Source organism: Erinaceus europaeus, chromosome 16 (genome assembly GCF_950295315.1).
Source record: "Erinaceus europaeus chromosome 16, mEriEur2.1, whole genome shotgun sequence".
NCBI lineage: Eukaryota > Metazoa > Chordata > Mammalia > Eulipotyphla > Erinaceidae > Erinaceus > Erinaceus europaeus.
In genome coordinates this window covers 11,385,648-11,399,708 of record NC_080177.1, presented here as the reverse complement: position 1 = coordinate 11,399,708, position 14,061 = coordinate 11,385,648, and the positions used below count along the sequence as shown (strand labels likewise).

At 42.3% G+C, this 14,061-nt stretch overlaps 1 protein-coding gene and 1 pseudogene across 3 annotated transcripts in view; one reads left to right on the top strand and one right to left on the bottom strand.

Moving 5' to 3' along the window:
• Positions 1 to 14,061, bottom strand: part of STARD9 (StAR related lipid transfer domain containing 9) — a 146,629-nt gene that overhangs the window by 108,399 nt on the left and 24,169 nt on the right. The gene's annotated exons all lie outside the window — the stretch shown is intronic.
• Positions 8,809 to 8,911, top strand: LOC132533634 (small nucleolar RNA SNORA31; annotated as a pseudogene).

The window sequence follows — 14,061 nt, the reverse complement described above, 5'->3', positions numbered from 1 at the left end:
GAGAAGAAAGACTGAGAGAAAAGGATGGGGAGAAAAAACCTGCTACACTGCTTCACTGTTTATGAAGCTTCCCCCAGCCCCCACCTCCCCGGCAGGTAGGGATCAGGCACCACAAACAGCACCAAAGAAACTCCACGAATGAAGGGACAGAGCTTTGGAGGCAACCCCTCTGCTGTTCTCTCAAAAAATGTAAAATAAATGAGCCGTGGAAATAGCACAGTAGTACTACATATACTCAAGGTCTTAGCACTGCTTTTTTTTTTGAAAGAAAAAGATGAACAACATTGTAAAGAAATGGAGAAAAGATATGAATATGTAATTCACAGAAAAGATACAAGTAGCCAATAAACATGTAAGATGGTTAATTTCAATTATAATGAAAGAAAAGCAAAGCTAATAGTAAGGCCCACTTCCTACTTGTCAGATGGGCAACAACTTTAAAGTCTAGTAAGACCTAGTGTTGACCAGGGACAGCTCATTTTGACACACTTTAAGTGTATCAACAAGTACAATCAGAAGTTAACTATAAAATCTAGTGAAATGTAAAATTAGTATATTTTCTGGATATACAACCACCCTTCTATCAATTGATCGCAGTTATATTTGCAAAAAATGCAAATGCTCACTCCAGTATTGTGTCTGATAGAAGCCAGGAAATATCCTAACTGTCCGTCGCTCAGTATTTCATACAGTGGAACTGTATGCAGTATTTTTAAGTGAGGTCATGTGGCCAGGGAAGTGGCTCAAAGGCAGAAGACAGAATTGTAACATGAGGGCTTGAGCTCTGTCCGACTCCAGTACCACATATGCTAGAGTGGTGCTCTTCTCATGAATTGTTTTAATAGAGCAGAAATATAGGTACTAACACACACACACACGCACACGCACATGCACGCACGAGGTGGGGCTTCCACTGAGCACAATGGGCGAGCTGGAGGGCTCCAGAGCCTTGGGAGGGCTGCTCAACAGCCTGGCCCAGGACACTTTCCACAGGCAACACAGCATTACTGAGGGGCTGTTGTGGAGCCAGCTCTATCCTGAGGTTCTGCCCGAGGAGTTTCGTCCCTTTCTGGCAAAGATGAAGGGGATTCTTAAGTCTATTGCATCTGCTGACATGGATTTCAAGGAGGTGGACCCATTCTTGACTGCTCAAACCAAAAATCAGGGTGGAATCACAGCTGATCAAGAGCCACAAGACAAAAATCTTCTGGAAGAGCCACAAGACAAAAATCCGAGAGAGCCTTATGAACCAGAGTGGTTGAGCCCCCAGCTCCCCACCTGCAGGGGAGTCGCTTCACAAGCTGTGAAGCAGGTCAGCAGGTGTCTATCTTTCTCTTCCCCTGTTTTCCCCTCCTCTCTCCATTTTTCTCTGTCCTATCTAACAACAATGACATCAGTAACAATAACAACAAAAAGGGCAACAAAAGAGAAAATATTAAAAATTTAAAAAACAGTTTTTCTTTTTTATATTATATTCATTTGTACTGATTAAATTTTTATAAGTATCTTGCATTGCCTTTATAGTAGACTACTTCGATAAGCTGAGTAACTACATGGCATATTCTGCAGTTACTCATTTTCTGCTGAGCACAGAACTTGAGACACACCATTCCCATTTCTTTCTGAACCACTTTTGGAGTGGCACCTTTTGTTGGCCAGCTGCTCTGGCTCACTCAGAGGACTACTGGAATGGTGCTGCAAGGGTACATGGGCACAGGCTTCTGTGCAAGTACATGGAGGAGAAGTCAGCACCGGGTCTGGCACACCAGGTGGCTTTCTCGGGTGAGGCCCATGGCTGTCAGTTTGCCTGTGGGCCCTTGAGTACTACAGTAGATATACGGGGAACCCTCTTTCCATAGGGAGTCTCTTCATTTTATAGGTTTTGTTGTTGTTGTTGTTGTTGTTGCATTTTTTGCAAATATAACTGTAATCAATTGGTAGAAGGGTGGTTGTATATGCAGAAAATATACTAATTTTATATTTTACTAGATTTTATAGTTAGCTTCTGATTGTACTAGTTTATACACTTGAAATGTGTCAAAATGAGTTGTCTCTGGTCAATACTAGGTCTTACCAGACTTTAAAACTGTTGCCCATATGATAGGTAAAAACTGGGCCTTTACTGACTCACTGCAGACTATTGTGTACGTTTGCTTTCAGATCTATATTTTGCCCTAATTTATGGATACATATGTACATCTGCCCTATCTCATGGGACCTGGTCTAGGTCTAGGTTTTGAGGCTTTGTTAGGAAGTGGCCTACACAAAATGGAATTAAGGAGTCCTATGAGAAAGGAAAGGTCTCACCTGAGTAATGAGGCTGAAGGGTTGACATTCCACACCTGACATATCTGGACACATTCAGAAGTGAAGCATGCTGAGGTGGTACTCATTGCATTGAACAGGTTGGGACCAGCAGATGCATTATCAGCTGGTATGAATTGAGAGAAGCATACTGGAAAGTGAGCCCCACCCCAGAGGTCCCAGGACTGGGGGAAATTTGGGCTTTATAGAGAAAGTGGGAGGTTCCTGCTATCTTAGGGTTTAAGAAGGCAATAGATAGTTATTGCTATAATCAGATTATTTGGCAACTGGGTTGACTTTGAAAATCCCATTGTTAGGATTTGCTGTATCATTCACAACCTCACCATAATTTGTCCTTTGATATGTATCTATATATCTGTATTTTTTTTTCTCTTTAATATATCTGTATTTTATAAAGTAACACCACTGGTTGCTTCTGCTCTCTTGGTCTAAGCTTTTAGGAGTGTCAACATTTCAAAGACTCAGCCTATGGTCTGTGTATTGAAAAGTTTGAGACATTCAATCAATTTTCCCCCTCTCATATTAATTAAATAGTAATTTACATGACTACAAGTTAATAGGAGTGTACATAAATACCATTCCCACCAAGAGACTGTGTCCCATCCCATCTCCCCCCTCCCCCTCCCAGTGAAGCTGACCATGTATCCTCACCTTCCACCCAGAGATTTTTTCTTAATATTTATTTCCTTTTTGTTGCCCTTGTTATTATTGTTGGTGTAGTTATTATTGCTGTTGATGTCATCGTTGTTGGGTAGGACAGAGAGAAATGGAGAGAGGAGGGGAAGACAAAGGGGGGAGAGAAAGATAGACACCTGAAGACCTGCTTCACTGACTGTGAAGTGACTCCCCTGCAGGTGGGGAGCCAGGGCTCGAACCAGGAACCTTACGCAGGTCCTTGCTCTTTGCACCATGTGCACTTAACTCACTGCGCTACCACCCAACTCCACCACCCAGAGATTTTTATTTTGGTGCCATATTCTAAACTCAGTCAGATCCTGCTCTGAGTTTCCCTTGCTGTTCTTCTTTCTCAACTTTTTTTTTTCTCAACTTCTCTTTATGAGTGGGATCATCCCATACTCATCTTTGTCTTTCTGACTTAGCTCACTTAACATAATTCCTTCTAGCTCCATCCAAGATGAGTCAGAGAAGGTGGGTTCATTGTTCTTCACAGCTGCGTAGTATTCCATTGTGTATACAGACCACAGCTTTCTCAGCCATTCATCATCTGTTGTTGGGCACCTGGGTTGCTTCCAGGTTTTATCTATTACAAATTGTGCTGCTATGAACATAGGTGTACACGTATCTTTTTGGTCGGGTGTTATGGAGTCCTTGGCGTATATCACTAGGAAAGGAATTACTGGGTCATATGGAAGGTCCATGTCTAGCCTTGTGAGAGTTCTCCAGACTGCTTGCCACAGAGGTTGGACAAATTTACATTCCCACCAGCAGTGCAGAAGGGTTCCTCTGTCCCCAGAGCCTCTCCAGCATTTGTTGCTGCTGTCCTTTTTGATGTATGCCATTCTTACAGGGGTGAGGTGGTATCTCAATGTTGTCTTTATTTGCATTTCTCTAGTTTCTAGTGAGTCAATAAATGAAGCAAGCAAGTAGAAAGACCTAAAAAGACACCATAAAGTACCTAATGAAATAGTTCCTACTTAGATCTAGATACCCTCCTTCACCTACTTCCTATTACACTTCCCTCAGTCACTCCAAAGCTAACCTTATCAAAGTAAAGACTACAAAAGCTGAATAAGGACAAGAGACTGGCATACTTTAATGATATCTCTTTAGTCACTATCAGGCCACCCCATCAGCTGGGGGCCCTAGCCAGGGAGTCCTGGGAATCCCACATAAACACGATGAGCCTAGACCTCAAATCGATTCCTCTCCCTATTATCACTGATCATCTCCATCAGGAACAACATAATGGACCCCTTTGGGGGTCCCCATAGGACCTTGCCCTCAATGTAGATCAACAATGGTAGAGACTATTCCATCCTCAGAAGGGAGGCTGGATAACATACTCTATCTACCACCTGAAGAAGATGGGTCCTGAAATTGGTGCAACCTGTAATGTTCCTACTGATGATCACAGAATGCAAGTTGGGACCTAAAGGGATGTAGAGGTACATAGGCTCCTAAGCTGAATATGGGCCCCAGATCAAATCAGTGGGGTTTACAGTCAACAATATTTTCGTACTTTCCCCATATTTGGGAGCTACTCTCTTCCCTTTTACAGCCAAGACACCATCTCCCCAGGCAATAACCTGGGTCCACCTGCATATCAGATGTCAGGCTCAGGCAAAAACTAGTAAAGTCATGGGCCCTTTGGAATATACCTAAAATAGACCTACTAGCTATTTCCAAAACGGAAACCCAAAATCTTCATCTGCAATATTCCAGCCTTTAGGTTCATGATTAATCAACAATTTCTATGGCTTTATATGTTAACTCTTTTTCAGCCACTAGGCTCCACATGCTACCATGATGCCAACTGGACTTCCTTGGACAGATGACCCCCCGCCCCAATGTGCCCTAGAGCTCTGCTCCTCAGAGCCCTGCCCCACTAGGGAAAGAGACAAGCTAGGAGTAAGGATTGACCTGTCAACGGCCATGTTCAGCAGGGAAGCAATTACAGAAGCCAGACCTTCCACCTTCTGCACCCCGTAATGACCCTGGGTACATACCCTCAGAGGGTTAAAGAATAGGAAAGCTGTGGTCTGGGAGGTGGCCTAGTGATAAAGCTTTGGAGGTCCTGCATGAGGTCCTGAGTTCAATCCCCAGCAGCACATGTGCCAGAGTGATGTCTGGTTCTTTCTCTCTCTTCCTGTCATTCTCATTAATAAATAAATAAAATCTAAAAAAAAAAAAAGAATATGATATGCACGTACAAACTATTGTATTTATTTTTATTGTATGTTGAATGTAAAACATTAATTCCCCAATAAAGAAATAAATTAAAAAAAAGATCAACCCCCAAAAAAAAAAAAAAAAAAAAAAAGAATAGGAAAGCTATCAAGGGAGAGGAAGGGATGGGATATGGAGCCGGGGTGGGAATTGTGCCCCTCTTATTCGATGGTCTTGTCAGTGTTTCCATTTTATAAATAAATTTTTAAAAAAATTTTAAGAAATCATTTTAAAAAAAAGTGGGCCTTACTATTAGCTTTTATTTTCTTTCATTATAATTGAAACTAACCATCTTACTTGCAAATCAGTCCCCCCCCCCAAAGGCTTTCATAACAACTATTACTATCTTCATACTTTTCATCTTCAAACAACTGACGCTCATTTTAGCCCCTAAGACAAGTTCAAGTGTAAAGGGCACTGGAGAAGAACAGAACAACTTTCCAGCACTCTGGATCTGGGTTACATCAAGGACATCTGTCCCAGGAACTTTATATTTCTGTTTAGGTTGCCCCAGGTCTGCACCAAGTTAGACATGACTCCCCTACAGATATCCTCTCTCCAGTCTAGAGCTCAAGGACCCCCAGATTAGAAATTCCTGTTGCGCTTGGCTTACAGAGGGGGGAAAAAAGCCCCGTTTTCAAATTTTAAAAGATTTCTCTAGTTTCCACTGTTCATTTTAATGCAAGCATCAGGCTCCACCAGCAAGCATTAAACACTTTTTACTTACAAGGATCTTTGCTCTTCAGATTTTTCTGAGTCTTAAAACTATTCTTTAATGATTCACAACTGAGTTTCTAGAGAGGGGAAAAATGAGATTCATGAAGCCAAAAGGATGACCTTATGCTTTTAAAATCCAGCCCATGAGCAAGTCATGGAGCTGAGCAGCTGTGCTGCTGGCCGCCGTAATATACTGAAATGAAACACTCCCAGTAATCTCCTTTCCCCACTCAGGCCTCAAGAACCCTATCCAACTACTGCACAAAAATGACTTTTTCATATAAATTTCTTCCCTTTTTATTTCTGTCTCCATCTTGATTAGGAAGAGACAGCCCTAGCACTGGCATGTACACAGTTCTACAAATATTCATGAGAAAATGCTCTGGCACCCACGCGGCCCCCTGCCCCAGCTTCTGCATCACATGCGTGCAAGCAGGAAGGGGGACGCAGAGAAACTCATGGACACTGCTGCTGTCCTAATACAGGCAAAGCGACAAGGCTTACACAAAACAGGCAGCAAGATTCTAGAAGGAACCAGCAAGACAGTTTACCTGGGAGGGTGCCTATTTTGCCAAGCGTGACAGCCAAGTTCAAGCCGCCAGTGCACCGTGTGGGAGTATTGATACCACTGGATGAAGCTTCAGTGAGGTGGTCTCTTGGTTTCTGTCTCTTAAAAAAAAAAAAAAAAAAAAAAAAAGGGGGTCGGGCAGTGACGCAGTGGGTTAAGCGCATGTGGCAAAAGGATCCCAGTTCGAGCCCCCGGCTCCCCACCTGCAGGGGAGTTGCTTCATAGGCGGTGAAGCAGGTCTGCAGGTGTCTATCTTTCTCTCCCCGTCTTCCCCTCCTCTCTCCATTTCTCTCTGTCCTATCCAACAACGAACAACATCAACAATGACAATAATAATAACCACAATGAGGCTACAACAAGGGCAACAAAAGGGGGAAAAAATGGCCTCCAGGAGCGGTGGATTCATGGTGCAGGCACCGAGCCCAGCAATAACCCTAGAGAAAAAAAAAAAGCCTGAGACAGCGAATCCTCAGTGACCAAGAAAAAATGTGATTCAAGAAAGCAGAGTCCTAACTTGTCATACACTGAACGTTAAACTGAATCAGACTAGGGAGGAACAGCATGATGGGTATGCAAAAAGGGTTTTCTGTTTCAAAGTCCCAGGTTCAATGCCCACATCAGCATAAGCCAGAGCTGAGCAGTGCTTCAGTAAAAGAAATAATTGAACTAATCTAATAACCACTACTTAGTAATTTAAGATGTGCAATTCAGGAAATACAGAGTTCTACACAGTGCAGCATTTCAAAAGTTAGACTGTGGGGCAGGGGTAGATAGCATAACGGTTATGCAAAAAGACTCTCATGCCGGAGGCTCTGAAGATAATGGAAACTATTATAAAAGTGATGTAATTCTAAAGGCATCTGCCCCTCTCTGAATTCTTTTCTTTTTTTAAGAGTTTATTTATTTATTCATGAGAAAGACAGGCAGAGAGAGAAAGAACCAAACATCACTCTGGTTCATGTGCTGCCGGGGACTGAACTCGAGACCTCACGGTTGAGAATCCAGCGCTTTATCCACTGCACCACCTCCCGGGCCACTCCTCTCTGAATTCTAAATTTGCTTTTTCCCTTTCTTTTTCATACTCCCCTTTCCTCTTGCACCTCTAAGATCTGTCCTCAGTTTAAATTACTCTCCTCTGGGGCCCTAATCGGGGAGTCCTGAGATTCCCAAACAGACTTGATGGGCCTAGAACTCAAATAAATCCCTCTCTCCATTGTTACTGGTCATTTCTATCAGGAATAACACAATAAACCCCTTTGTTGGCCCCCATAGGACCTTGCTCTCAACTTGGATCAACAATGGTAGAGAATGTTCCATCCTCCAAAGGGAGGATGGACAACATACTCTATACTACAACTGAGGAAGATGGGTCGATACCAGGGCAGCATGGAATGTTCCTACTCATGACCAAAGAATGTGAGCTCAGATCTAGAGGGATGCAGAGGTCACACAGGCTCCTAAGCTAATTATGGGCCCCAGATCACATCAAATCAATGGGGTTTACAGTCAACAATATTTATACCTCTTTCCCATACTAGGGAGCTACTCTCTTCCCTGATCCAGCTTTCTGGTCCTTTTCCCAGCCATGACATCATCTCCTCAGACAATAATTAGGATCTACCTGCATATCAGATTTCAGGCTTAGGAAAAAGAAAAAAAAAAAACAACTAGTATAGCTATAAGCCCTTTGAAATATAAAATATGCCTATTAGCTATCTACAAAATGGAGGACCCCCCCCCCCAACACTTCACCTGCACTATTCCAGCCTTTAGGTCCATGATTGTTCAACAATTTGTTTGGCTTTGTATGTTAACTCTCTTTTCAGCCACCAGGTGCCAGATGCTAGCAGGTTGCGACCAGACTTCCCTGGACAGACAACCCCAACAATGTGTCCTGGAGCTCCTCTTCCCCAGAGTCCTTCCCCACTAGGGAGAGAGAGAGACAGGCTGGGAGTATGGATCGACCTGTCAACGTCCATGTTCAACAGGGAAGCAATTACAGAAGCCGGACCTTCAACCTTCTGCATCCCACAATGATCTTGGGTCCATACTCCCAGAGGGTTAAAGAATAGGAAAACTATCAGGGGAGGGGATGGGATACGGAGGTCTAGTGGTGGGAACTGTGCGAAGTTGTACCCCTCTTATCCTATGGTTTTGTCAATGTTTCCTTTTCATAAATAAAAAAATTTTTTAAAGAAAATAAATAAATAAATTACTCTCCTACCTAATTCACTCTTTCCCCAAAGCCTTCATGCAAACTCCAAGTTCAAAAGATATAAAAGCAAAGCGTACTGCATTCACTGATAGATCTATAACAACTTACTATTATCCTTTTGGTTTGTACCAGGATGTAAAAGGAAAAATCTCTGTGCCTTTGAATAAAATAATACATCTGCAAAGAGAAGAGAGAGAAAAAAAAAAGAAGAACAACAAAGAAGAGTTACTCTTCCTCTCTGTCTCACCCTACTTACTAAGGCAGGAAGCAATAAATGAGCCTATCTTCATCTTGTAATAAGCTGGGGTCCCCAGACAGAAATAGCACTTCAGTGGAAACAGTACCTAACCACATTAGAGCCCATAGTACCAGGCAGCAATAGTGCAATTTCCTCCTTTTGGCTGAGTACAGAGCCAAGAATAAGTCCAGTCTGAAGAACGAGATCTTTCTTTGGATTCTGCTAAGCAGCGTTATTTCCGACCATGCAAGAACCTTTGTGTTACAGTTCATGGCCCTGTCATTCAATAAATAGCAGGCATTTCCCTGCAGAATCATGCACATTTATAGACTGAAAACAAAAGGGGAAAATCCAGTCACTTACTTTTGGCTTTTCTATGCCTTTCTCTTTAAAATAATTGTCTTAAGTGTTCTCTAACGCTTCCAGCATCAATATTCTGGATCCTAAGTCCAAGTCCATACTTTTTAGTGACCACATACTAAAATCCAAAATTCAGCACAAGCTTTTTTTTTCTTTTGAGATAAAGAGCTACCAAACCACTGTTCACTATTCATAGAGGTTCCCCTAGTGACAAAGTGCTTCTCTGTGGCACTGGGGTACAAATTCACAGCCTTGCATATGGTAAGGAGTTCATTCTACCTCTGGCTCCACATATTAGTTTTTTATGATCTGATTACAGCAATACTCTGCAGTGTAACTAGAAATTCTATATTTAGGACACAGGTTTGAGCCCCCGATCCCCATCTTCAGGGTCAATCTTTTTGAGTGGTGAAGCAGTGCTGCAGTTGTATCTCTGTTTCTTTCTCTCTCTATCTCCCCTTTCCATTTCAGTTCCTCGGTGTCTCTATCCAATAAATAAATAACAAAATAGAAAGAAAAAAAGAAAGAAAGAAAGAAGGAAGGAAGGAAACAGAGAGAGAGAGAGAAAGAAAGAAGGAAGGAAAGAGAGAGAGAGAGAAAGAAAGAAAGAAAGAAAGAAAGAAAGAAAGAAAGAAAGTCTATATTTATCCTAATAGGAAAAGACGACTAGTTGATTCTGATGCTCCAAAAACTTAAAATCATCAAGTTCTGTACCTGTGGAGGAAAACTGACAATGTGGGATTATCCCGCCTTGGTCTTTCTAGGCACCCTAACATCTCCCACCCTACCAAAATGTACCCCTAATGCTGAAATTAAAAGAAGTTCTTTAGTCATCTTTTGGATATGTATGTGTTGGGATCGAGGGAGAGGTTCCCCTAAAACCTCTTCAAGTTTCTGACATCAAGCCAAAAGTCTAAAATTGGAGAAAATACCTACCAAAGAATCTGTAATACATATACCTCCTCACCTTCCTCTCCTTCAGTTCTAAGAGTAGGCAACAGGTAAAGCGTGTGTTTTTTGGTGTTCAACATATAGTAGACACTAAACAAATATTAAAATAACAAGTACAAGGGGACAGGCAGTGGCACACCTGTCCACAAAGAGCACAGATACCATATGCAAGGACCAGGGTTCAAATCCCCCAGTCCCCACCTACAGGGGAAAAGCTTCACAAGCAATGAAGCAGTATTGCAGGTAACCTATCTTTTGGTATGCCTGTCTCTCTCACTCTGCGCTTCTCTCTCTCTTGTTCTCGCTCTCTCTCCCACTCCCTTCTTTCTCAATTTGCCTCTATTAAAAAAAAAAAAAAAGGCTGCCAAAAAGTGATGCATTCCTCATGCAGGCAAGGTGCCCCAGCGATAACCCTGGATCAATATAAGATGAGCACAATCATATTACAACTATAATTCCAGTTTTGGATTGGCAGGTATGAGGAGAAAATCTCACATGACTTTTTAGCTGGAAAAGCTGTAAGAGTTTTTGCTATTGTGTTTTAGTCCAAAAAGTGGGATGCATTGGATCGACCTTCTCGTGGTGCATCCCGTGAGTACCCATTCATTGGGGAAACTGACGATCCTTCCTAGCCGACTGAATCCACATGGATCCCAGTGACTTTCAAAGCCAGCAACAAGCAGCTCCTGACAGCTTTCAACCTGACCTGTTGACTGGCTACGGAAGAAGGGCAAACGCTAGAAGAAGAAGTCCAAAAAGTGGGCAACTGCAAACTAAGACTCCCCCAGGAGAACAGGAGCTCTTGCTTTCCACGCAGGGCTGGGGAGCTCTGTGTGCCTGGATGTGCTATCTGTTGACTCAGTCTGCACTTGTTTTGCACATTTACAGTTCTTGCTGGGTAAAGCTGAGCTAATCCTCCTCATGGAAAGTTTTACAAACATACAATCACCCGAACAACAGGCTGCAGTACAGAACTCCTGCTCAACAGATGTCCCTCCCCAGGAGGAAGGGTGTGGAATTAGTTTTCCAAGTGGAGCATTCTAGTCCAGAAGGGATTCAACCAAGAGATTTTCCCATCAAGTTCAGCTCCTAGAAGTATGGATCTCTCTTCCCAGTGCCATCACAGAAGAGACTCAAGTCACAGCACTTGTGATCTCACACACTTCAACTTCTTATCATCAGAAACTGAGATACACATTTTAAAAATATTTATTTATTTGGATAGAGACAGAAATTGAGTGGGATGGGGTAGGGAGAGGAGAAGATGGACACCTACAGCCCTGTTTCACCACTCATTAAGCTTTCCCCTTGCAGATGGGAATTGGGCGTTTGAACTCTGGTCTTTGTGCAGAGTAACATGTGTACACCCACCCAGCCCCGTCACACATTATATAAATCACCTCATTTTTTTCCTTGCTATAATTATAGTTGGGTTAATTAGGATGCAGAGAGGTTAGGGAGCCTGTCCACAGTAAGTCAACTAGTAAGTTGTGCTTTATTTTTAAATAATTTTTTATTATCTTTATTTTGTTTGATAGAAACAGAGAGAATGAAGTGATAGAGGAGAGAGACAGAGAGACACTTGCAACACTACTTCACCACTTGCAAAGCTTTCCCCCTGCAGGTGGGGACCAGGGACTTGAACCCAGGTCCTTGCTCACTGCGATGTGTGTGCTCAACCTGGCCCCTAATAAGTTGTTTTAAAATCTAAATTTAAATCCACACTAAGCTTCAGAGAAGCACATTCACCTTAAACTTTAGATTGAACTAGACAAAATGCAGGTTGAGTATAAAATTTTGGAGAAAATCCTGGAATGCAAGTCCAAATATTAACAAAGACAAAAACCATAAAAAAACATTTTTTTAAATCTGTGATGACGTGAGGATGACTCCGGGGTCATGGGGTAAGGGACAAGACAGAGGATATGTCCCCCCTCACTCTCCAGTCACTAGTCTTTTCTCTAGTTCCTTCTCATCCTCTCTCCACTTTGCCAGTTTTCCATTTCTTTTCATATATCCTTCCTTTGTTTCTTATTTACATTGTAATAAGTATGTAAATAGGGAGAGGATGGTGGTGCACCTAGTTGAGTGCACGTTATAATGCTCAAGGACGGGAGTCGGGCAGTAGCGCAGCGGGTTAAGCGCAGGTGGCGCAAAGCACAAGGACCGGCATAAGGATCCCGGTTTGAACCCCGGCTCCCCACCTGCAGGGGAGTCGCTTCACAGGCGGTGAAGCAGGTCTGCAGGTGTCTATCTTTCTCTCCTCCTCTCTGTCTTCCCCTCCTCTCTCCATTTCTCTCTGTCCTATCCAACAACGACAACAACAATAATAACTACAACAATAAAACAACAAGGGCAACAAAAGGGAATAAATAAATAAAATAAATATTTAAAAATAATAATAATAATAATAATAATGCTCAAGGACATGGGTTCAAGCCCCTGCCCCCTGCCTACAGCAAAGAAGCTTCATGAGTGGTGAAGCAGAGATACAGGTGTCTCCCCTCTTCCTCTCTCCTTCTCAATTTCTTTGTCCTATCAAATAATATATAAACATATTTTTAAAGCATTTAACCTCTGCATACAGTGAAAATGCATCCAGACCTTAAGAACATTAATTTTTATCATGTGACCTTAGGCAGATCATATAACCTTAGAAGCCTGAATTTCCTCAATTATAAAATGATAAAATCATTTTAAAAATAAATGTACATAAATATGAGAAAGAGGACGATGTTTGTGTGTAGGGGGGAAAGAAAGAGAGGGAGATAGGGGTAGGTAATGCCTGGGATCAAACTCAGGACATCTCATGCCTAAGAATCCAATAATTTATTCACTGTGATACCTCTCAGGCCAGAGGACAAAATCATCAACTATTTATTATGCTAAAGAATTTTTTTTAATTTATTAATTTGGCACCAGGGTTATAGCTAGAGCTTTGTATCTGTGTAACAACTACACTGCTTCCAGCAGCTGGGAATATGAATCGACTTGCCAGTGCCCATGTCCGCAGAGAAGCAATTACAGAAGCCGGATCTTCTACCTTCTGTGCCCCATGATGAACCTGGGTCCATGTTTCCAGAGGGATAAAGAATAGGAAAGCTTCCAATGTAGGAGTTTGGGATGTGGAATATGGTGGTGGGAATTGTGTGGAATTATACCTCTCTTATCCTACGGTCTTTTTTATCATTATTAAATCAATTGTAAAAAAAAGTCAGGGGCGGTGTAGATAGCATAATGGTTATGCAAAGAGACTCTCATGCCTGAGGCTCCGAAGTCCCAGGTTCAATCCTCTGCACCACCATAAGCCAGAGTTGTGCAGTGCTCTGGTATTTCTCTCTGTGTCTTTCTCTCTCTGCATCTCTCTCAAACATAAAACAAATAAAATACTTTAAAATAAAAAAAGAGAAAATCTTTTTTAAAAAGTCAAGTCATTTAAGCAGACCAATGAGAAGTTCATCCCAGGCAGGCGAGTCAGAACAAAATAATGCACCTTTTGTCAACTAGTCTTCATTTTGTCCAAATGACTTGTGCATGTCTATATGCAGGGGTAATGCCTGACTATGGCCTCCCTAATTCTTTGTTGAACACACAGACCTGATGGGGAAGACACTTCGATCTCATCCTCCCCTAACACTGTAAGTCTGAATCAATGTCTTAAGAATATATATTTCTGGGAGTTGGGAAGTAGTGCAGTGGGTTAAGCACACGTGGCGCAAAGCGCAAGGGCCAGTTTAAGGATCCCGGCGGTTCAAGCCCCAGCTCCCCACCTGCAGGGAA